General features: G+C 36.9%; 1 protein-coding gene across 2 annotated transcripts in view; it reads right to left on the bottom strand.

Moving 5' to 3' along the window:
- The window catches only part of PARD3B (par-3 family cell polarity regulator beta), a 1,134,301-nt gene that overhangs the window by 677,174 nt on the left and 431,615 nt on the right, over positions 1 to 25,512 (bottom strand). The gene's annotated exons all lie outside the window — the stretch shown is intronic.

Below are 25,512 nucleotides of genomic sequence, written 5' to 3' on the forward strand. Positions count from 1 at the left end.
GATTAGTCACAGAGTAGCTTGGATGGTAATTTTCATTTCTAAGACTCTTCTCACATACTTGACTTTTGACTAACACAGCTATGTAGGCTACTTTAAAGCTGCAGTATCTTGGAAATCACTTAGCTTCTTTGACACAGAGTTGTCATCTCTAAAATGAGGACTGTTACATGCATCACATGAAATAATGTATGTAGAATATTATCATAAGAAAATATTCTAACTTCTTCTAACATCTATCTTATCAAGTCTTAAATTGATTTACTAGAGAAAGACTTTTTGTGCTGTTCTATGCTTAAAAGGTTGTTAGGTTTTATATCTCTCTTTTATCTCTCAGTTTATTTAGTCTAGAGATACATAAAGCTAATTTGCGTATTGTTCAGCATTGCAAAATGTAATACTAGAGCAATCAAGTTGAAGGCAGAAGGGAAGAAAATACATTTCTAAAATATTAATGTCAAAGGTCTATGTTGTTGAGGGCAGTGAAAGACACATTTTTTACCATTTTAAGGAAGACAAACAAATTTGTTCTCAAAGTACAGAAGGGAAATTCATCACTTAAATAAAATAGTTACATTAAAGGAAGCCTAAAACTTTCCTATTAAAGAAGTTGGATTTTAAGTGAAAGGTCTACTCCTTTCAATGAAAAAAAAAAAAAAAAAAAGACTCTTTGAGCCTATAAAGAAGTATGGCAATCCTTTACCAAGACTATGCATTATTTAATCCTCAACTTACCAGAAAAGCATGCCACAAGTTGGATAAGAAAATTTTTTCCTAACACACTATGATATGTCACCAAATGTAGAACCCAATCTCATCCCTTAAAAAATCTAGGATCAGCAATACTTTGAGAAGGCACTACTCTTTCTTCCACTCTTCCTTTTATTTTTTATTTTTGTTGTTGAAGCTCTTCTTGTATATTTAAAAAAATGCGCTATGCTGCTATACACCAAAAACAGCCAAGCTGGGAATCAAACCAAGAACTCAATCTTTTCTACAACAGCTCCAAAAATATAAAATACCCAGTAATATATTTAACCAAGGAGGTAAAAGATCTCTAAAAGGAAAACTATTAAACACTTCTTTAAAAAAAAATCACAAATTTCTTTTAAACAAATGGAATAACATCCTGTGTTCATGGATGGGAAGAATCAATATTGTAAAAATGATCATACTGCCCAAAGCAATCTACAGATTCAATGCAATTCCCATCAAAATACCAGCATCATTCTTTAAAGAACTAGAAAAACAACCCTAAAATTTATATGAAACCAAAGAAGAGCCTCCATAGCCAAAGCAATACTAAGTCAACAACAAATCTGAAAGCATCCAAATCTGAAGTCATTACCTGACTTCAAATTACACTACAAGGCTATATTTACCAAAACAGTATGCACTGGTATAAAAACAGGCACATAGACCAGTGGAACAGAATAGAGAATCAAGAAATAAAGCCAAAAACTTAAAGCCAACAAAGTATACAAAAACATAAATTGGGGAAAGGACACTCTACTCAATAAATGGTACTGGGAAAACTGGCAAGCCACATATAGAAGAATGAAACTGGATCCCTATCTCTTACCCTATCCAAAAATAAACTCAAGATGGTGTATTAGTCCATTTTCACACTGCTATAAAGAACTGCCTAAGACTGGGTAATGTATAAAGGAGAGAGGTTTCATTGACTCACAGTTCAGCATGGCTGGTGAGGCCCCAGAAAACTTACCATCATGGTGGAAGGCAAAGGGGAAGCAGGCACCTTCTTCACATGGTGGCAGGAAGGAGAATGGCAATCAGGGGAAATACCAGATGCTTATAAAACCATCAGATTTTGTGAGAACTCACTCAGTATCATGAGAACAGCATGAGGGAAACTACCCCATGATCCAATTACCAGGTCCCACCCTCAACACATGGGGATTATGGGGATTACAATTCAAGGTGAGATTTGGGTTGGAACACAAAGCCTAACATTATCAGATGAATCAAAGACTTAAAGCTAAGACCTAAAATCATAAAAATTCTAGAAGATAACATAGGAAAAATGCTTCTGGACACTGGATTAGGCATAGAACTCATGACTAAGGTCTCAAAAGCAAATGTAACAAAAATAAATAAACGGTACCTAATAAAACTAAAAAGCTTCACACAGCAAAATAAACAATCAGCAGAGTAAACAGACAACCCACAGGGTTAGAGAAAATATTTGCAAACTATGCATCTGACAAAGGAGTAGGGGCCAGAATCTACAAGGAACTTGGACAGATCAACAAGAAGAAAACAAATAATACCATGAAAAAGTGAGCAAAGGACATGAATAGATATTTCTCAAAAGAAGAAATACAAATAGCCAATAAACATATGAAAAAATGCTCAACACCACCAATCATCAGGGAAATGCAAAAATTAAAAACACAATGAGATCCCACCTTACTCCTACAAGAACGGTCATTATTAAAAAGTCAAACAATAGATGTGGGCATGGATGTAGGGAAAAAGGAATGCTCTTACATTGCTGGTGAAAACGTAAGTTAGTACAACCGTTATGGAAAATAGCATGGAGATTCCTTAAGGATATAATAGATCTACCATTTAATCCAGCGATATCACTACTGAGTATCTACTCAAAGGAAGAGAAATCATTGTATGAAAAAGATACATATGCACTCATTTACAGCAGCACAATTTGCAATCACAAAGATATGGAACCAACCTAAGTGTCCATTGACCAACGAGTGGATAAAAAAAATGTGGTATATATACACCATAAAATACTACTCAGCCATAGAAAGGAATGGAATAATGTCATTTGCAGCAACTTAGATGGAGCTGGAGGCCATTATTCTAGGTGAAGTGACTCAGGAATAGAAAACCAAATATCATATGTTTTCACTTAAAAATGGGAGCTAAGCTATGAGGATGCAAAGGCATAAGAGTGACATGATGAACTTTGGAAACTCAGTTGGGGGAAGTTAGGAGGAGGGTGATGAACAACAGACTACATATTGGGTGCAGTGTACACTGCTCGAGTGATGGTGATGCTAAAATTTCAGGAATCACCATTAAAGGTCTTACCTATATAACCAAAAACCACCTGTACACCCAAAACTATTGAAATAAAAGACAATAATAATTATAAAATGTGATTTTTTTTTTGACACACACAAGATCAAAATCATTAAGTTGTTGTCTTTTATTTTTGGTGGGGGAGGGTATAAATTTTACCTTTTATTAGCTAACATTCTACTTTATTGTACTTAGTACCTCTAAACCTACAACACCTTCACCCATATAAATATCATCATTTATTTTTGTTTGCCTTACATTTGTTAATCCATTTTTGTCTTAATTTTTAAAATGTTATCAATAAAAGTATACAAAGTTTAAGAAGTTCAGTACTATCTCAAAAGCTTGATGGAGAAGCGTAGTCGAAGTTCTAATTCCTAGACTTTAGACAATTATTCACAATTCTTTTGGTTGTTTCTTCTGGTGCTGACCTCTCTGTTTTTAAATAGAAGGCTTGTGCCCTTTTTATACTTATTTTTCAATTTGGGACATTTATATTTTATCTTCCTAATAATGGAAGATGAGGACTTAAACTCTTTCATACCAACCACCTTCAGCTTTCTTCATCCTCACTTTCTCAGTACAAAAAAATGTGGATTCAATCTACTTTGCACTTACATTATTTTCTCTTGCTGTATGTGTGTGTATTCTGCCTGTGTATTTCTGTGTACACTTTCTCTGTGTGTGTGTGTGTGTATACTACAGAGGAGAAGAGAGAGCAAAGGGGAGGAAGACAGGGCAAGGGAGTGAGGTGGTGAATTAGGAAGGGGGGATGAGAGAGGGAGGAAGCGAGAGAGAGAAAAAGAGAAAAAGGAAAACTTGATTTAAAAGAATAGAATTTAAAACTAGAAGGTTGGTTGTGCAGTATGAAAGTGAGGCTTAATGGAATTATACTGACTCTCCTACTAATTCTCAACAGAAATTCTGCCTCAAGAAACAGAGTATGAGAGAAGAGGACAGCAGAGAAACTGCTAGAGTATACTGAGGGGGAGAAATTGAAAGCCTGAAATAAACGTGACAAGAATCTTGAGAGCATATCAGGTTGAACGGATGAATAGCAGCACATCTCTCATTTCAGCTGAGATGCTTTATGTCTAATTTCTGGTTTTAATCCTAATAGTTACCCTCACATATTTGAAGTGATAATAAAGAGAAATGCAATATTTATTTGCCCCATGTATCTTAATTTAATTTATGAAAATATTATTGATATGACATTGCCTTGGCAACTTAACATTTTTCACAATGGACATGCATTACCATCATTTCATTTCATTTCCTCTGCCTTCCTAATATTACCTTACCATTGTCAGAAAGTTCTCAGAATAGCGATGCAAATCAAAGCTTCATTACAAAGCCCAGAGCAATAGCATTATTGCAAGAACATCTTATGAAAGGTAACTACTGTGTATGCTTACAGCCTGAATTGAAATGATAAAATATAGGTTTCATTTATTTTTATAACAAAATCTTACTTTTCTAAAAAAAATAAAATAAAAAAACTCCTGGTCTTCTAAATCCTCACTCTTCAATTCATTTACTCAGAGGGAGAAAAATTCTTGTGGAAGCAGGAGCACAGGCTAGAATATACAGGATATTTCTCATCATCTGCACCGACAATGCACTGAATGATTAGATATTCTCTTCCCTAGTTTCCTCCACGAGACAAGAACAAAGAGCCCTCACGCCTGGAGGGGTAATTTCAAGAAGCAGTATGGTGATACCACAACTTTCAGTAAAAATACAAGCTACTCTTCCACTGCCTTGTCAACCTAGCCTGGATCCTGAATCATACTGACTATGAAACTGCCTCAAACTCTCCTTAACTCTGTTTCTGGAATCCAGTTAGACTGATAAAATGAAAAAGTCTTTATGTCTCCCTGCCCCAGATCCCACTTTGTAATTCTTTTTGGTGTATTCTGAGTGTCTGTAACAAACCAGTTCCCAAACTAAATACCTTGGAAGACCCCAAAGCAGCCATATCATACCCCTCACGGAGCCTATGGGGAAGATTGGATACATACAAAAATTATGTTTATTAAAAAACACTTTGCAGTTCTCTCAAGAATCTGTCCATTATTCCACAAATATTTATTGCTTGCCTACAATGTGACAGACACTATTCAAAGTGCTGAGGACACAACAGAGGAAAAACAGAAATCTGAGCTCTCAGAAAAAGAGCTTATGTTACAGACAACAAACATAAAAATAAACTGTTTCCCACGTTAGATGTGGATAAGTGCTATGGAAAAACACAAAGCAGACTGGGCCGCAATTAAGTACAGCAGTCACAACAGACCTTACTGAGAAGGTGACTTTGGAACAAAGCCTTACAGGGCATGAGATAATTAGCTCCATGGGTCTCTGGGGTGGTGACACCATCAGGGCAAAGTCCTACTTTGTAAGAAAAAGTTGTAGGGCATGAGGTCAGAGAAGTAATGAGCTAGATCATGAAGTCCTTGTAATCTGCTAGGCAGAATAACTACCCCCACAACCTCCCCAAAAAAGTCCATATCCTAATCTGTGGAACCTGTGAACCTGTTATGGGGAAATTAAGATTGTGGGTAGAAGAAATAAGGTTGCTTAGCACCTGATCTTAAGAGAGGAAGACTGTCCTAGATTATCTATCTGGCTCAGTCTAATATAATCACAGGGTTCCTATAAAAGCGAAGAGGGAGAAAAAGGAGTCAACGTCTAAATGGCATAGCAGGAGAAAGACTAGACCAGCCATTGCCAGCTTTGAAGATGGAAGGGGACCAGGAACCAAGGAATGCAGGCAGCCTCTACACACTGGAAAAGGCAAAAAATCCAGAATCTCTGCCAGAGCCTCTAAAAAAGGAACTCAGTCTTGTTAACCCCTTTATTTTAGTCCGGTGAGACTCTAGACATGTAAGACAATAAATTCACAGGAAGTCACCAAGTTTGTGTTGCGCTCTCTCTCTCTCTCTCTCTCTCTCTCTCTCTCTCTCTCTCACTCCCCTCTCCCCCGCCCCCTTTTAGACAGAGTCTAACTCTGTTGCCAGTCTAGAGTGCAGTGGCGTGATCTAGTCTCGCTGCAACCTCTGCCTCCCAGGTTCAAGCGATTCTCCTGCCTCAGCCTCCTGAGTAGCTTGGACAACAGGCATGAGCCACTGTGCCCAACTAATTTTTGTATTTTTAATAGAAATGGGGTTTCACCATGTTGGCCAGGATGGTCTCAATCTCCTGACCTCATGATCCACCTGCCTTAGCCTCCCAAAGTGCTGGGATTACAGGCAAGAGCCATCGCGCCCTGCTGGTAATTTCTTACAGCATCAACAGAAAAATAATCCACCCACTGTAAGAAATGTGGCTCTTCCTCTGAATGAAATGGGAAGCCAGGGGATGACATGAAGCAGGGGAAAGACCTGATCAGACGGCGATTTTGAAAAGAGACTCTTGTTGCAAGTTAAGAAGAGACTGTGGAGCAGGCAAGGTGGAAGCAAAAGAGCAGGTAGGAGGGCGTCAGAGAGGGAGAGGATGGAGGCTGGGCCACCGGAGCTGTTGAGATAGATGTGGTCGGAGATAAGAGGTGGTTCAACCTATCAGGATGAAGAAACGTCACTGCTTCAGGACAGCAGAGAGGACACAAAGATGACTCCATGAAAAATGAAGCATGTAATTTGGACCTGGGAAGACAAAATGCTTTCCTCCAAGTAAAGATGTCAGTAGCAAAGGAAGCTGGGTAGGGGTGGGAATATGACAGATTTCATCTTAAAGAAATACTAAGGGCACAGAGCTGGGAAAGTCAGCACAGGGTCTAGGACCATTCAATGATGTGGTCTGTTTGAAATGTCAGAGCCAGACTATGACCTGTTTAAAGCTTTAGACTTTATTTTTTAAATGTAGTTTACAGTCTACAAGGGGGTGGAGCAGGGCTGTTTTAGAGATGGCCAATACTTATTTATGACTTGTTTGGCTGGTAGGTTAGAGACATATACCCTATAAATGCTATCAACCACATGACTATTGACAAGCTTTAAGGGAACTGACAGGCAGTTGGGTTTTTAAACTACTCACATGTGTCATATGAATGTTACTAGTACCTACTTATATTAAGGAATGGAGTAAATATACTTTTGCTTGGGGGAAACTTCTCAAAATTTCTTCCGAAATTTAATCCATAAAGGAGCCCAATTAAAGTTTAGTGTATTTCTGCTTCTCCCTTTCTTCGTTCAATACCATGTATGAGATATATTAGGTGAGAGCATCTTCTCCAATTTAGTCCTCACCACTAAAAAGCTTCTCTCACCATGGGGCTGCTCTCTGCTATATCATAAGGTCCACATCAGGCTGGAACCGCCTTTAACCAGTGCAAGCACTGAGTGTTGTGCTGCCTGGTGGTGCTGCCTGGTGGTGCTGCCTGGTGGTGCTGCCTGGTGGTGCTTGCCCTTCAAGGGGTTTTCTCCCTCTTGGCACATGGGAGGAGCACATTATGCCTCCCAGCCATTTCCACTGCTGTGTTCTGATCAATGAGTGAATAGCAAAAGCAGTATGTGCTACTTCAAAGTTTCTAACTGCCTGTTTGAGACCACCCAGCATTATCTCCCTGACGTGCCAACCAGGAAGGCCAGGTATTCTGGATGGTGTAGCTTCAGCTGACAGTGCCTGAACCACTGGATCAGAGTCACCCAGTAAAGCTATTGTTCTAGAGAGCCATTAGGATCTGTAACGGTCTGTGTGAAAAGGAAATAAATGCTGTTATATTCAGTCACCAAGATACAGGGTTTCAGCCTATTCTAACACAAATGATGAAGAATTAGTAATAAAAGAACCAAAGAAAGAGTTAGTATCCCTAGGGTTGGTTCTCACAACTTTAAGAATTGGCTATCCACTTAAAGAGCATTGTAGGCTGGGCACAGTTGCTCATGCCTGTAATTCCAGCAGTTTGGGAGGTAGAGGCAGGCAGATCACCTGAGGACAGGAGATCAAGACCAGCCTGGCCAACATGGTGAAACCTTCTCTCTACTAAAAATATGAAAATTAGCTGGGCATGATAGTGGGTGCCTGTAATCCCAGTTACTTGGGAGGCTGAGGTAGGAGAATCACTTGAACCCGGGAGGTGGAGGTTGCAGTGAGCTGAGATCACATCATTGCACTCCAGCCTGGGCTACAAGAGCAAACTCCATCTCAACAGAAAAAAAAAGATCATTGTAAAAGTAACACAGTAAAGTCAAACTTACAGACTTATGCCTGCAACACCAAAAGACAAAATAAAACAGAAAAAAAAACCAAAAAACCCTAAGGCCCTAATATTATGCAAAGGATGTCTCAGGATAAAACTTCTGGTAACAGTATCTTGCATGCATCTAAGAAGTTCAGTGTCTCGAGCAATACGGATGGAAGTAAGGATGATGTATGCAGGATATCAGTTTGAACCCTAAAAAAAATTTCTCCTGTGATAGGAAGGCATTCAATTCAACAACCCATGTGATAAATTTGAATAGAATCAACCTGTAAAATGTGAGCATGGAAAAGGTCAACATTTCTCAAATAAAGTTTGCATGTGATTATAAAATGTGTATCTTAATAAGTTCATTAAAGTTAAGTAGACATTTGGCTATTTCATCTATCTCCTTAAAATGTTTGTATTCTCACTGGGAAAATGGGGGATCACTTTTTAAGTGATTGTGCCATATATTGAGGCATACATGGAACATAATATGACAAACCTGAAAATTTCAGGGAAATCTAATAAAAGCCAGAACAAAGAAAGGTTATTTCTCTAACATGAGCTAACAGCAGAAACCTTATCTAGTCCCCCAACCACTACATACACTCAATAAACATCGGCAACAGATTTTATGTATGACACCTGAGCAGGCTCACTCTAGAAAACACAAGCCCAGGGCCACACAGAAAACATAATTTAACAAGCCTGAGGTAGCAAATCAAGCTGAGCATCACCGCCCCCAGTACGATAGGAAAGGGCTTACTGTTAATGCTGCACTACCCAGAACTCTTCTAGCATGTGGTATCTGCCTTGGCCAGTCTGTGTTTTATATGATAACGTTCCAGTAAAAGTTTCAGTAGTAGGGCAGAGAGCTGCCTGTTCAATGTACCACAATAGATGCACAACTCTTTCACAAAGGTAAAAGGAGCAAGGGAAAAAAACCCTTTGACTTGAACAGTGCTTATATTTCTCAGTGGTAACAATTCTGCAAACCCCCAGAATCAAAGAACTGGAAATACCCTTGTATTCTATAGGTAAATAGATCCATTTTCTGAACATTATTTTGCTGAGATAAACCTTTAAAGTTTCTCTGGACCTGAATGCATGCCAAACATTTTCCTTCTCACTCCAAAAGTTCAGGTAAATGTGTCATGTACCACTTGTTTCCTAAGAAAGATCGAATTCACTGAAGTCAATTGGGTAGTTCTCAATACCACTTTATCACCTCCAATACTGTTCTTCAGCTGAGAGTACTCCAGTTCCAACAGGCTCCTTGTGAATATTACAGCAATTAAGAAGACCACTTTAATGTATAGGAGAAAAGGACAACGATTATCAGTGGGATTGTGGCTCTGGAATTAAGTTTAAATATCACAGGGAAAATGTTCTCATCTCCAGTGGAGAGAAAAGATTTGGTACACTTGTGACTGTTATCAGGTGAGACTGAAAAAGAACATGCTCAAAGTTCAAAACTCAATTTTAAATAGTTTCCTTTTACATTCTATAGCAAGTTTCTGAGACTTACAAAAATGTTTCATGAATTAATTTCAGACAATATGGAACCATGGAAATTCTAAATAAATGTTTTTATAAAATCATTCTTAAGAGAATATCACATTTTAAATATACTTCCATTTAACAAGGCAAAATGAGTCACCCCTTCCATCTCCTATCTTTCCTTAGTGCTTCTGTAGCAATGAGGTAAATGATGATGACAATGATAATGAATTATAGAACCATTGTATTTTAGGATTCAAAAGAACTTTGCAGTTCAACATTGGAAATTATACAACAATCTCACTCAAAAACAGAAACAGATAACCTGAAGAAAACATTAGCAAAAAAAAAAAAAGAAGAAAAAAGATTACACTTTATTGCCAGTTTGAGATTACCCTAGAAATGCAAGTTTAAATTTTAAAAAATTGGCCGGGCTCAGTGGCTCACATCCATAATCCTTGCACTTTGGGAGGCCAAGGTGGGCAGATCATGAGGTCAGGAGATTGAGACCATCCTGGCCAATAGGGTGAAACTCTGTCTCTACTAAAAATACAAAAATTATCTGGGTGTGTTGGCACGTGCCTGTAATCCCAGCTACTTGGGAGGCTGAGGCAGGAGAATCACTTGAACCAGGGAGTCAGAGGTTGCAGAGAGCGGAGATCATGCCACTGCACTCCAGACTAGCAACAGAGGGAGACTCTGTCTCAAAAAAAAAAAAAATCAATACAATTTATCACATTAATAGAGTAAAAGAGAAAAGCATTTAACAACCTCAGTGAATATGGAAAATCTTTAGAATTTAATGTTCCTTTATATAAAAAAACTTTCAGTGATTAGAAATTAAAAGAAACTTCCTTAATCTGAAAAAAAGTCTTTCATTTCTTTTCTAATTCTCTTTTTTTTAACTTTAAGTTCTGGGTTACATGTGCAGAACGTGCAGGTTTGTTAGATAGGAAGGAATACACATGCCATGGTGGTCTGCTGCACCCATCAACCTGTCATCTACATATTTCTCCTAATGCTATCCTTCCCCTAGACCCCCACCCCTCGACAGGCCTTGGTGTGTGATGTTCCCCTCCCTGTGTCTTCTCTAATTCTTATATTTGTCTTTCTTGCCTTACTATGTTAAGATCTCCAGTACTGAACAGAAGTGGTAGCAACATCTTATTCATAATCTTAATAAGAAAATAAGAATTGACTCAACTTTTCAATGTTGATAATTATATATATGTACATATATATATACACACACACACTCATTATACACAATTAAAATATTGAGTATATAAATATATCTTTATATTACTGTAAATATTTTAAAGATGTATATACAAGTATAAATATACTAAAATAAAACTTATACATATATAAATCTATAGCAAAATAAAAACATGAACAAGTTTTCATTAAGATTATGATAAAATCACCTTCTATCACTCATTCTATCCAACAATGGAGACTGAGCATAGTAATGCAAGAAAGACAAGTATAAGAATTAGTGAAGAAATAAAATAATTGAAAAAGAATAGTCAAGCATAGATGATTTGATTGTGTAAAACCCCTAAAAGAGACTCTGTTAAATTATTAGAGTTCACAAAAGTCTTAAGGACATTTTCTGGCTTTAAAAAAATCAACCGAATTTCTCCAAGCCAGTGGCAAACAGAAACAAAACATTTAAGTAATTTTCTTCATAATAGCATCAAAATATCAGGTATTTAGAAATAGATCCAAATAGGTGCAAAGACTTTATGAAGCGATCATCAACCCTTACTGAGGGGCAGTAAAGAAGCTATAAATAAATGTAGAGAAGATATAGCATGTTAACTGATATGAAGACTCAATATATAGTAAGAATGCTAATTCTCTCCAATGCAATCCAATCCCAATCAAAATCTCAAAGGTTTCTTCTTCTGAAATTTAACCAGCCAGTTCTACAGCCTGGCTATTCCTAAAGATGAACAACACAGGAACCTGCCCTGACAGATATCACGTAGTATTATAAAGCTAGGGTAACTAATTGAGCATGGAATTAACATAGGAATCAAAAGAATGACAACTGAAATAGTTTAGAGCAATGTCAGAAATAGAGAAGTTTTAAGAAATTTGAATTTGACAGAATTATAATAGCTACGTGTTTCTGTGGAGAAATGGCAGACTTTATAACAAATGATGCCTGGCAATTGGTCATCTGTATGGTGAAAAAGTTGTACCCGTATCTCACACCATATGCAAAAAAAAAAAACTTACCCTAGGTAAAGTAAAATTTTAAACAGACAAAATTATGAAACTTTTACATAAAGTAGAAGAATCTCTCTATGGCCTCAGGTAATGAAAGATTTCTTAAATAAGATACAAAATATCCAAACATAAAAATGTTGACTCTATTAAAATCAAGAATTCCTGTTCATCAATAGACAAACAGGAATGAAAAGACAAATCACCAACTGGGACAAGATATTTGAGGCATGCATACATATACATACACACACACACACACACACACACACACACACACAGAGACACACACATACAATCTGCAAACGATTAGTGTTCTGAAAATATAAATAATTCCTATAAATTAGAGAGTAGAATGATAGTTACTGGAGTCTGGAAAGTGGGAGGGATAAAGAAAGGTTTGTTAATGGGTATCAACATATAGTTAGATAAAAATAAGTTCTAGTGTTCGGTAGCACAGTATGGTGACTACAGTTAACAATAATTTGTGGTATATTTCAAACTAGCTAAAAGAGAAAATTCTAAACATTCCAAACACAAAGAAATGATAAATGTTTGAGGCGATATGCTAACAACCCTGAATTGATCATTACACATTATAGCAAAATATCACATGTACTCCAAAAGTATGTACAATTGTTATCAGTAAAAAAAATTTTTTTAAAGATTTCTATAAACCAGTAAACAGAAAAATTGTCAAAAATCTTTCCAGGAACATCATAGAAGAGTAAACCTGAATAGTCAATAATTACATTAAAATATGGTTGAGCTCAATCACAATGAAATATTTCATATCCATAAAATTTGGCAAAAATTTGAAATCTAGTTACATTGTTTTGCTGACCATGTAGAACAACTGGAATTCTATTTTACATTTAGTGGTTTAAAGAATTAGTAAAATCACCGTGGGAAGCAATTTGGTATTATCTAATATATTCCAAAAGTAACATATTCTATAAACCAACAATTTCATTCTAGGTATATTTCCTAGAGAAAACTGTTATACATGTTCACTGACTATACAGAGAATGTGGTTTATAGTCTTGCTGCATGTAAGAGCAAAAACCTGAAAATAATGCAAATATCCATTTTAAAAAAAAGCAAACTATACTGCAATGAAATTAATGGATAATGGGCTACATTCAACAACACGATACTCCATAGGAGTGCAATATAAAGAAGAAAAAGCAAGGTGCAGAAAAATTTTTCAGTGTATTTCCGTTATAAGCTCAAAATCACACAAAACTAAACAATGAACTCCATAGAGATACGAAAATTCATGGTCAAATTATAAAGAAAAGCAAAGGAATGATTATTCTAAAGAAAAGTGGAGTAGAGGAAATTAGCAAGAAGTACAGAGGGGACTTCAAAGATAATGATAGCCCAGTTTCTCAAATCCGATGTTAGGTATATGGGCGCTCATTGCATTGCTTTCCTTCATACCTACCACGGTTTTAGAAAAGTCTCAAATTCAGTATTTGATTTAAAAAAACAAAACAAAACCCTTTTGATAGCTTCTAGGAAAATGTCCTGTCTCCTTCCCTTGGCTGTGTAAGTCCTTCCAGGTCTGGAACCATCCTAGGTGCCAGAAAAATCTGACCATACTTCTCTTTTTCCCTACCTTACATTCCTCACTGCAGTCATACTTAGCTTTATTCATTTTCTTGAACATGCAATGCTAGAAATATTCTTACCATTTCCACTTGCCTGGCCAATCCCTCGCTTCCTCTGAAAAATCGTCCCTGAATTTACCCTCCCCAGCTTCTTTCTTAGATAAAAGCACACTGTACTGAGGGCTGACTGTAGCCTGTATCCCCCTTAACATTACATTTAAAGTGTTTTTGTGATTACTTCCTCTACCAGGCAGTACACTTGGTGACAGTAAAGACCACTGCTATCTTGTGTAATGTTGGAGATCTACTATTTAACCCAGTGCCTAGAACATGAACAGTACCTGATGAATATTCATTTTAAATATACAAACAAACAGATGAAGGTATTTCTTTTTTTGCAGCCCATTCTTTTCATTGATGGATACATCTCATCTTCTTTGGGTGTATGTGTCAGGACGTGGATAGCATTGCTTTTAATTGTCACCCTATAATATAGGCACACCATTTCTTGTACATTTCTCTCATTTCTCTTTTTCCTTTATTTTAAATGTGAGTGGAAACAAAGTCAGTTCAGGAGTATGATACGAGAAGAAATTTCCAAATCTAAAATTTTTGAACAAAGTTCTCTTTTTCTGTCACATATACTTATTTAGATCACAAAATCATTTTTTTAATTTTTAATTTTGTGGGTACACACTGATATATATATATTAACGGAGTACATGAGATGTTTTGATACAGGCATGTAAAATGAAATAAGCACATCCTGGAGAATGGGGTATCTATCCCCTAAGGAATTTATCCTTTGTGTTACAAACAATTCAATTACAATCTTTTAGTTATTTTTAAATATACAAGTACATTATTATTGACTATAGTCACCATGTTGTATGTATTAGTCATTCTATGTCTAACTCATTCTATTTGTTAACCATCCCCACCTGCCCCCTACAAGCACCCCACTCCCCTTCCCAGCCTCTGGTAACCATCCTTCTACTCTCTTCTCCTCGTTCTGCAATGTGATGACCCCCACTGGACTCTAGGTGTTTCTCTCTCTCTCTTTTGCCATATTTTCATCTAACTACCTCTTTCCGCAAACCCTATTTTTCATTTCCACCTCAACAATCCCTCTCCCTTCCAGCCTTCTAAATGTTACCTTTTAGATTCTGCTTGTCAGATGGATTAACAAAGTGACAAACCCAGTAAGTCTCCCCCAAAAGCTAAGGGAATAAAATCACCTCCCTATATGAAAAACACAGATGTTTCTATTTTTTTCTGATACATGTTTAACATGTTTGTTGTGTAAAAAGCAGTAAATAAGATCAAGCATCCCAACTTGAAAAGACAATGAAAGGCCCTTATTCCTGAAACAGTGAAAAAAGCATACTAAAGAAGATGAAAATCTAGAGTTTAATCTGTTAATTCAATTTGTTTATACATTCATTCAGCAAATAATTATTGACTGACCACTACACAACAGGCACTGGTCCAGGGACTACAGATAAAACAGTGGACAAAACAAAACAAAACAAAACAAAAAAAACGATGGTCTGAGTTCATCAACATACCTTCTAGAAAGAGAAGACAGATAAACATACACAAATAAGTATGTATCATCTTTATAATTTATCCCCCAATACTACAGAATCTTTTCTTTGACAAAGGTAATACCAGAAGAAATAGTCTTCATGAAAGTACATATTCTATCAATCAACAAGCAGTCTATTCTGGTGATACTTTCAGAATTCAAGAGAAAATATCTTCCAAAAAGGTTTTATTCCCGGAGAAAATATCAGTCTTTTGAATTTGCATGTCACCCCAGGGCCACATCTTAAAAACACATTTATTTGCAAGTTGATTGTCTTCATTTTACCAGTAAGTGCTTTCATTTTTTTTCTTTTAGGGTATTTCAACTGGGTACTTCATAGTCCACATTTTTTTCCAAAGTTAAAGCTGTTCTCTTTTTGTGAGGAAAGGCACCTTTGGAAGTTGTGTTAACTCTTATAGTACACGAGAGTGCCATTTAATACACCGAACCAACACTATACAGCCACCCGAGAGTCCCTTAGACACCTGGGAAATTTGTTCAGTACCTGTGCTATTGTTTTAGAATATGTCCCTAAAGGAAACATTTTCTCCAGGTAATGAAAAATACCTCAAAAAGCAAGAGTGCTTTCAAAATTTGAGGAACTGCTCTGAGGGAGATATGCAACACATGACTATTGAGAATCTTATCAGCTGAAGTAAAATTTTGCTCCAGCATTTTATGGCAGGATGTAAAAGGTGGGCTGAGAGATGGGAGAATGCTGTCCATCAAGTGTCTGTCAAATTACCCATTGAAAAGGTCATTCCAACGAAAATTATTCTTCTAGCTGCTATCACATTAGGAATTTTTGCCAGAGAGATTTTAACTCCACAGAAAAGACTGAGAAACTGAACAATCCTCACCTGTGAAATCCAAAAATCACCTCAGAATGCTAATAGGCATATACAATAATATTAATTGCACACCTTAGAAATATAAACTTGCTAAAGATGATAACTAATTGTTGGATGCCACCATCTGAGGTGTTTACATTTAGTTTGATGCATTACGAAAGTGGATCGAAGAGCTCAAGAGAGATTATGATTTAAAGTAGGGAAAGTGCTGATTATTACAAATCACTAACTGCCACTGCTGAGATAAATCACAGTTTAGGGTTGATGTGCTCTGTCCATAATACTTAATAGATGCACAAACATGTTTTGAAGCAGGAACATTCAGAAGCTTACTTGGATATTGTTATGCCCTACGTGCTTTTGATACAACTGTTGACTTGCGTATTGGCAGGCCCTGAGCCTTCCTTGCAGTGAGCAAAGGTAACTCACAGGGCTAAGTGTAGTGAAGGGATCCAATCAAAAGTCCCTAGCATATGAGCCCAGAGTCTCACTCTGTCACCCAGGTTGGAGTGCAGTGGCACAATCTTGACTCATTGCAACCTTCACCTCCTGGGGTTTAAGCAATTCTCCTGCCTCAGCCTTCCAAGTAGCTGGGACTACAGGTGCATGCCATCACACCCAGCTAATTTTTTGTATTTTTAGTAGAGATGGGGTTTCACCATGTTGCCCAGGCTGGTCTCCAATTCCTGAGCTCAGGCAGTCTGCTCACCTCGGCTTCCCAAAATGCTGGGATTACAGGTGTGAGTCACTGTGCCTGGCCAAGCCCTTTTCAATACAATCCAGATGTTTCTCCCCTTAACCGTTGTCTCTTTTGTACATACACTCCACAACCCTCAACAGATCTTCACCCCACATAGAACCAGCTTGGTACATGGGGTTTTATCAATTTCCTCCACTTCTTTCCAGTGGCTTTTCACATATAACCACGGTGGCGTGAGGTGGGCCCTCTGCCACTGAAGAAGTCAGGGTGGCAGACGCTCAGTTCAGTGTCAGTAAGACCCTCTCTCCAGTTTGGTCAGACTTCAGCCATGTTCTTATCTGTGGTGCGTGGCAAGAATGCAAACATTGTGACATTTTATCCTCTTTGTTTTTCCAGCAAAGTGTTTGTGAGTACGTTTCCCAGAGCTAATGGCTTCACACATTCTGATATAGCCAATTTTGAAATATTCCTCTTCCATGGAAGAAATTCTCCCCTTTGATGCCAGTAGCATTCACCCAACAACTTAAGCTTTTAGTTTTAGTATCAAGTTCATATAAATTATCATCCCTCAGAAAGAAAAGCATTAGAAGTCAACCAATTTTGTTGTTTGGGCTTTAATGCATTCCTTCAATTGTTGAAGGAAGGAAAGAGTAGAGAGAGATGGTTAAAGGGAGGGGAAAAACAGAGAGGAGGGAAAGAAGGAGGATGTAAGGGAAGAGATGGGGGGAAAGGAAAAGGGGGAAGAAAAGAGAGAAAGAGAGAGGAGAAGAAGAGACAGACTAAGTTAGAGAGGTCTCTAACCTGGTACCCTATGGTATTACCATTGAATTTGTAGCAATGCCTACAATCATTATTAGATGTGCCAAATGTGGTAGAGAAGGTTTTGTGAGTGCTGGGGCTGTAGAGAATGTCTTGCTTGAACACTTGGTGAATTAAGATACCTTGAAGTCATCTGGGGTGGGGTGTAGGGCAGTGGAACAAAGGTGAGCAGTAATTCTTCCCTGATGATTATTCCAGGGTTGCTTCACATTCCTTCTGCCAGACTTAAGCTCAGTACTTACAGAGAGCTCTCAGTTGATGGATGCGCCCCATGAATCCCATATCTAAGTGCCTGACGTGGGTGAAGATGGGGATTCCAGTCTCACACATGCAATGCAAAAATAGCCCTTCTCTTCCTAACCACGACATCTGGGTCCTCAAAGAGGAGAAAGCCCCTCCTACAAATTCCAGGGCCACTCCATTTCCTGCTACTGAATTAAACATCTCCCAAAATACCTGACAACTCACATATCCAATAACATTCCTTTGTGGCTTATCTGTAACACATACATTTATTTTAATATTAATGTTATTCATATTAAATACAGAAGGGAAACATCGACTTTTCCTAAGGGCTCTGGCTATCACTGGTCTCAATTTGAAACTCCATGAAATCATTTTGCCAAATTTTCCCTTGTGTGTTAACCCCATTTTAAGCCCATTCCACTTCAGTATGAAACTCCAGCAATTTCAGTAATAAAGTGGCAGCATTTTAACATCCAAACTACATATGAAAACTATTTTGATTAGTCACAACTAATGAGAAGATTGAAAAATCTTGACTATTAACCGACGTGTTTTAACCAAAACCTACTAGTATTTGTCCAATAATGTAAGTTGAGATCTTTTAAAGAGAAATGTGTATTTTATTAATTCTTTTGCTAATTTGACCATGAAATTATTGTGAAAATTTTATCATATATTTTAAAAATATACAATTTTGGTTTAGATGTTTTATAAGTGTAGGGAAGGCAAAACTCCACCTCTGTTCTCTTAGGATTTGGCTGGATCTGAGAATTAGACAGACATAAAACAGATTAACAGAAGAAATTCATATAAATGTTTTTCTTGCTTTTTAGAGTGAGGACAAGGAGGGTACATACAGAAGAGGGGTCAGGGACCAACATACAACTTCAATACAAGTTTAACATGCACAGGAGCACTCATAAAGAAACGAAGACCCAAAGAAAGGGTTAGAGTCAGTTACTTTTATACTGAATTGAACAAATAACAGTAAGTTGTGAAAATGCAACTATGTTATTTGGAGAGGCTCAAAAGGGTGATTTTACAATGCCTATACTGAATTCTTTTGGTTTCAACTTCTTATCCTAAGGATAAGGATGTTATGTCTTCCAAGTATATGGAGGGCATCTTTCACATGGGAATTTCATCTTCTGCTTTTAAGAAACGGCACGAAGGTCAGAGTGATCCTTTTGCACCTGGTGTTTTTCAAGTGCCCTTTAACTTCCAATAGTCAATATGCCAGGATGGTATATTTTTAACTACTTCACAGGTAATAAAATGCATATTTGCTCCACACAGGTTGAATTATTTCCTCTTAATTATCAACTAAAAGCATCAAATTTAATGGTATCAAATGTTGTCCTTTTTTTTTTTTAACTTTCCTTAAACTGACCTCTCTCCTCTGCTTTTCCTCTCTCTGACTTCCCCCAGAGCCAAGATGCTTTTATTTTTGGATGCAGTCTACTAAAGCCTCAGTTTGAACCTTCACAAATGTCAGTTGTCACAAGTTAGTGAGGACCACAATACAGTTAACAACTATATTTACTCAAGACTTAATAACGCTAATATTATTTCAGAATGAAACTATCAAATAAAGAAACTCCTACATAATGTCAAAAATTATCAGGACCAACCATCAGTTGGACAACCCAAACTGCATTGGCCATACCAACATTTCACAGAATCGATGCTTCAGGTCACTGAGCTAAGGAAACAGCAGTAACAACCCCCTGAAAAATACTGAGGGAGAAAACACTAAATCAGGTAGAAGATGAGCGCAATCATCCAGATAATCTGAGAAAACCAAGACAAAAAGCACTCCATTATTTGTATACTTTACGTGAAGTATTTTTAATTGTTCTAGATTTAGGTAATTATATTCATTCTCCTTTCAGACAGATGCAATTTGAAATATTCCCCTCAAGTAAAATCAGACAAAAAAGACAAGTCCTATAGAGTATACTGCAAATTCATAAAATAGATTAATTTTTATCAGATACAATGACTTACTCTTTTTTACATCTATACCAATTTAGGCGTGAGTAAATGCACAGTCTATTTAATACTGAACCGTTATCCATTATCTAGGGGCAATGTTACAGTTCCTTACTCATTTTGAAAGGTAGGTATGACTTTTTGCGTGCAAGAGTATCGCAAAATGATTACTACTATCCTATCTGCATACTGTTTACATTAATACCACCCGTGTTATATCTGAATACAAATAGAAAAGGGGTGAGAACTGTTGCACAGAACTGTGAACACCTTGAAGGAAAAACCAAAATTTACTAATCCTTACATTCCAGTGGAGACACTCCATGCCTAATAGACATTGATAATTATCTGTTGGCTAATTTTAAAAGCATTATTGATCTGTATCAGCACTGTAGGAAAAACTCACCTCAGAGACACACATACCAGATGTTTGGTTGGTTACTCTCTCTAAGCCACTCCCCAGTCTTCTAAGTCCTGTTCTGGCGCCCTGGAGGCTGTTCTAATTCAGTGGCTCAGTGCCTCCTGAATGGCATTTTCCCTCTGGCTGCCTTTTGAATGTAGCCATAAGGAAGGATCAGCAGGAGACCAGCAGATAGGACGAGAGGAATCTCGGGGTGTTTATCTGCTCTGTTCTCCCTCTGCCAACTTCAGCTTTGAAAAGTGGCTGCATTTGCCATCCACAGGTTGCAGGTTCTGATCCTCTAAGGGCCTCTCCCCAACACCTGCAGCTCTCACCAGAATTTTCTCCCCTAACCCCTTTCAGACCTTAGCTGGTGAGGGTTCCCCATTCTTTTCAGAACTTGGGTGCCTCATTTGCTGAATCGTTTTCTTAAATTCTCTTTATACACACCTTTGAGTATGCCATCTGTTTTCTGTTGGCGCCTGGCTAATACAGTGCTCTGGGTCAGTTGGGGGAAGAGAACAACATTAAAAACAAATTCCCATTCCCTGTGTAAAAGTACCGTCAAACACAGACAGCACGCACTTACCAACTGTGAAAGAAAATTCTAGCGAACCATATGCTGAATCAGGGCGAGGACATAAAACGAAATACTTGAGTTGATGATAAAAAAGATCAAAGCAATTACCCTTCTACAAATCTCTAAAAACAAGCACAAAGCCATTATTTGAAATATTTATGGTAATTATACAATTCTGATTAATGTCCCTGGCTACTGTTTTGGCTTCAATAAGCCATTTTACCATTTATCTTGTAAGTCTGAAGAGAAGAAAAACAAAATTTAATTTTATGGTTTAGGAGAAGGCATAAGATGACCAGAATCTAAATTTTCGAAAAAGAGAGAACATGGTCTTATGGGTTGAAAGTTTAAAATGGGAAATAGGGATAACAAAAGATCAGATAAAAAATGTCAATTGCATGGCCAGATGCAGGTGGCTCATGCTTGTAATCTCAGCACTTTGGGAGACCAAGGCAGATCACTTGAGGTCAGGAGTTCAAGACCAGCCTGACCAACACGGTGAAACCCATCTCTACTAAAAAAAAAAAAAAAAAAAAAAAATTAGCTGTGCATGGTGGCCTGCACCTGTAGTCCCAGACACTCTGGAGGCCGAGGCAGGAGAATAGCTTGAGCCCAGGAAATGGAGGTTTCAGTACTAAGAGATCACATCATTGCACTCCAGCCTGGGCAAAAGAGGGAGATTCCATAAAAAAATAAAATAATAAAAAAAAATTAGTTACCTAAATACAAGGAGATTTTATATTTTTCCTCCAAAAGATCAATAATATAATAATGAAATTAACAGTGACTAGCAGTTATATACCACCTATTACGTGGCAGGCATTATTCTATGTGTTTTACATTTACATATACATATGAATTCATTCATTGCTTGCAACTATCCAATTAGGTCATTACTAATATTATCCTTGTTTTAAAGATGAGGAAACAGACTCACCGGGGGTAAGTAACTGGCCTAAAATCATGCAGCTTGTAAGTTGCAGTGCCATAGTTGACCCAAGCAGGCTTCCTCCAGGGCTTGGGCTCTTAATTTCTACACTACACTGCTGTAAATATGTAAAATTATATAATCTATGTACTTCTCCATATTTCTTTTGGAAATATTACACTGCCTACTTGCTTCACCAAGGTATCAGAGAAGATATAAAGTACAATATTTTTGGTTCTAAGACAAAAGCCTAATTTTAAGAAGCAATGAATTAAAGACAAAAATTTTGCCTAACTTTGCATAACTCTTAAACTTTGCATAACCTTACTACACATCAGAATATTATGACATCAAGTTTGTCACAACTATCAAACAAATGCTAAATATTACTTTTTAAAAACAGGACAATAAGGCAGTCAAGGAAGGTACTTTAAAGAAAATTAAGTTTTTAAAGGTAATGAATTGTCTGAAAAGAGGAAAGCACACTAAATGCATTCTCCAAATTTCTCAAAGACCATCTTCCAAGATGGCCAAGGTGCTCCTTCTCAAACCACCCATTTACACAGAGAAGTTTACATATAGGCCAATTATGTTTACAGTGTTTTGACATTCAACTGGAAAATGGTATTTTGTGTCAAGAGAAAAGAGGGACTGAAAATGAAATTTGCTTAAACCACTTAATATCATGCTAATAAATTGGTCTGAGGTATAGCCTACAGCTTTAGGGAAAAGATCGCCATGGGTTTCCAATCAGTAATTTACACAGTCCTCAGTGAAAATAAAGCAAGGCGGTAAGAAGTAGGTCCAGATGAGGCACCACACATTCTTCTAAACAGTGTACCTGCTGAACTCATTTGGGTAGAAGGCTTGTCTCTGTATTCACTACCTACAGTGAAAAGAGTACATCTGACTGGAGTGTCTTCAGGGAGAAGGATGGATGGATGGAAGGATGGATGGGCATTTATCCACCAACCCAGTAGGTCCTTGCAGACCTTGCTGGGGCAGCAGAGGACACTGTGGGTAGTAATGGAAAGACTTGAAACCTTAGGTATTTTTAATTGCTTAAAAGAAGATAAAATTAACATTGTCCAAACTAGAGAGTCAATGAAGACTGTCCAATCACAGACTAAAAAGTTAAAATTTTATGAATACCTTGAACCTCTCCATCAACTGAAGACCAAAGTAAAAGATAAACAATTAACCCAGCTATGAGAAACATCACACACTGACTAATGGCACACACATGAACAATCTGTGAGCATCTGAATTTATTATGAGGTAAGATTTTTCTTCTATGTAAGTTTTGGTAATTGTATACTCTGTAATGTTAGAACAATAGTTATACACGATAAAAACATATAACTTGGCTCAGAATCCTAGCCAAGTTAAGAGACTCATCCAGTAATTTATCTTAAGTCAACTTGATTGAAAGCTACTTGGGAATGAATTTGTGACTTGTATTATTTTCTATTCTTCTGGTATCCTAGCATAATGCTTTTAATCTACTGGGCTATCAATAAATAATTATCAATTAACTGAAGGCAGTGAGAAGCATGCCACTATTTTCTCTGGCACTGACACCAGATACACTGATTTTCGTAACTGCATTCATAAGCCCAATCATCTAAAAACAACAGATGTTAGCTGAGCAAATACTGAACTCTCTGCCATAAGGGCAGTTCACTGTAACACCAAAATAAGTCTTGAGGTCAAAGGACATTATTCCTGAACTGTGACTAAAATAAGAAGTTTTCCTCATGCTTTCAGATCTCTGGGGTAAAAAGTCTATTTGTTTTAAAAACACTAGTAGAGTTGAATTGATCATCATTATTATACAGAACCAAATGATACAAGGCCATTCAGTTTGTTGCTATTCAGCCATTTTTTAGGTCAAGTAGTACAAAAAGATATAAAAACAACATTCTTTTCCAACAGTTTAAAACAATATGGACATTGAAGTTACAGCTTATTTTAGTGAATATTATCTTAAAACATCAAATACAAGTGTTATGATTTTAAATAGGTTGTAGTAAAGTAATAAGCCTGCCCATTTTCCTCGATCACACCATATTCCACATACATAAAGTAACCATAGTCAAGTGTTCCATATAAACAAAAAGAAAATAAGATGTACCACATAATTTCCTTTCCTCTAATTTTGCACACCAAAAAAAGCTCAAGGTTCCAAATTTCTTCCATCTGTAAAGGTGTTTGAAGAGTCTGACATAGAGTCTCATATTATACAGAAAGGTAATTAGAATTTATTCTGATTTTTTAGAAGGTTATTTGTATTTTCTGATAGCCAGCAACATTTTCCCATTAAGTCAATGAATAAACAGAAGGAGCACCGTTTTCTGTGTACCACATGATGAATGCATTGTTTCAAAGATAAACTGGCAGGGTGTGGTGGTGATATCTGGGAGGTCTTTGTCTTTTATCTGGTAAAGATTTAACAAAAAAAGGGTAAGCAAAAGAGAGATGGCTTGTCTTATGGCCATTGCTAAGTGAAGGCTGTCACCTTTCCTTATCCCTTTGGGGTATGAGAATGAACAGATCAAGCTGTTTCAGTATTTTCTACTTTCACTGGGCCAAATCAAGATCTTAGTAAAATTTCAAGTACGACACAGAAAGAGTAAATAATGAAATGTGTATATATTTGGGGCATAATTCATCATATAGCTTTATCAGATAAAGCAAATGAAAAAATCCTGAGCCAGTCATGAAAGCACGTCCAACCCTGAGTGACTTGTCCTTAAGATGGATCTTCCGTAAATAATTAAATTAGTGGATTTTTTTTTTTTGCCTGCCCATCTGGGTGGAAAGAAAATTTAAAAAATCACACACACAGGGAGTAAAAAAAAAACCTCAAAGACTAAACGTTAACATTTATATAGTCAGTGCAAAAAGGGCTTTACCGTATATTAAATTGTTAACAAGATTCCTGAATTGCAAACTGCAAAAGAAAATCAGCATGGTTATTATAAATAATTTATTTAGGTATAATTAGAAATTTGTGAGAAAATGTAATTTATGACCACAAAGATGAATATGTATAAATAAAAAATCTGAGTCATATCTTCAACAAATTTTTAATACAAATAAGTAATTTAAAGGTATTTTGTAATAGACATGTTAAACCTTATTAGGTTGTGAAAAGCAGTACTTATATTTAAAGGACTGAGGACAATTCTGCGTGGCTGTGTTTCAGCTGCCTCAGAGTACATGAAACAGAAGAGAGCGATCTGGGGTCTGGCTGCAAGACAGGACGATGGAGCTTTTACTGGTGGGGGCATGGGGAAGAGGCCAGAGGGGCATGGCTTGGTTTTGTTTTTTTCCTCCCCTTTATTAAAAGGACAAACTGCAAATCATTTTATCAGTGATCAGGGGAACTACAAGAAGCTGAATATGACAGCAGTGCTGAAAATATTTTCACTGCTTAGAGACTAGGCCTCTACAAACATGGCTTCACTGGACTTACTATTAAAAGCAATCTGCAAAAGAGGCTTAAAAACCCAGGGGTCTAATATCAAGTGAACAGTAGGAAAGGTGACCTTTCATTCCGTTTGTTTATTAGAGGATCTGCAGACTCTGTCTCAGTGTGGGTCCAGCATTGGTAAGAGGCCAAAGGGGAGATGGTGAACTCTGTTTTTTTAGAGGTCACATAATTGACTTAGAAAATACAGCTGGAAAAAGAACAAAAATAAAAGCTTGGTTTTTATGTACTATCTATCATAATTTTGATTAAAGGGTTAAATGTAAATTCTTTTTAATAATTTTTTATTTTATTTGAGTACAACTAACTTAGTACA

The sequence above is a fragment of the Aotus nancymaae genome, unplaced genomic scaffold, assembly GCF_030222135.1.
Source record: "Aotus nancymaae isolate 86718 unplaced genomic scaffold, 86718_ANA_hifiasm-v0.15.2.pri h1tg000008l, whole genome shotgun sequence".
Lineage (NCBI taxonomy): Eukaryota > Metazoa > Chordata > Mammalia > Primates > Aotidae > Aotus > Aotus nancymaae.